This window comes from Borostomias antarcticus, assembly GCF_949987555.1.
Source record: "Borostomias antarcticus genome assembly, chromosome: 14".
NCBI classification, from domain to species: Eukaryota; Metazoa; Chordata; class Actinopteri; order Stomiiformes; family Stomiidae; genus Borostomias; species Borostomias antarcticus.
Genome location: NC_140247.1, coordinates 17,086,301 through 17,087,255, shown reverse-complemented (window position 1 = coordinate 17,087,255; position 955 = coordinate 17,086,301).

Here is a 955-nt window from a genome sequence, read left to right as displayed (position 1 = left end):
TGAGCCCGCCCGACCCCTAACCCCAACGCATGAGGGGTAGGAGGGGAGGGATGGAGGAAGATGGAGATGGAGGGATAGAGAGAAAGAGAGCTGGAGCCGGTTTATGTACAGAATATTGACCTCCTCCCTGAGGTCACGCTCCTCCTCTCCTTGCGTCTAGTCGCTGACTGTTGGCCAATCATTTTGCAGGTTTTTTTTCCCCAGGCGGCGGATTCGTCGGGAACTGGGGCCGGAGAATTTAGACTCTGGGATGTTTTTGGAACGTGAGAATGTTCCGCTGGGATGTATTCGGGATGAGGAGGTATCGAGAACAGACTGTAAACTAGACGTCCTCAGCACAATCCAATCTGTGTCCCTGATCTGACCTTTTATTTATTTCCTGTGGTCGTGTGGCCTTTGGGACACGTTCACACGGGGGATCGCTGGGCAGACGGACGAAGGCGTAGCGGCCCGCAAAACCCGGTCTGTACTGATACATGGAGGCTATGGGGACAAGAGCACAGAGCACACAGACAGAACCTGGCTGGGTGCGACATGGTGACATGCCCCTGACCGCCCACCCCCCAGAATCCCACCCCACCCTGAAGTCTCGCTCCTGGGGAAACGGGACGGTCGGCCTGCCGCAGAGTCCGTGAACACGGAAGAGACTGTTACCCCCCTGACCCCACTCAACAGTACCGAAGCTGAGAGGGTGGACGGTTCTGCCTGCTGTTTAATAGCCAGAGATACCAGCTGGATCTCTCCTCTTTTACCCGGGCTGGGTGTCTCTCTCTAGGGAGAGATGGCCGGTCCTCGTAGGCCCGAATGATGCTTTTATTTAAATGCTGTCGTTTTCTCGAGTTTCTTTGTTTTCTTGGTCGATGGCGATTCTGTTTTAGAAGCTGTGGTGCCTTCTTTTAGTATGTGGGGTTTGATGTTGCGGGTCTGGGGGGGGGGGGGGCAGGGAGGTGGAGAG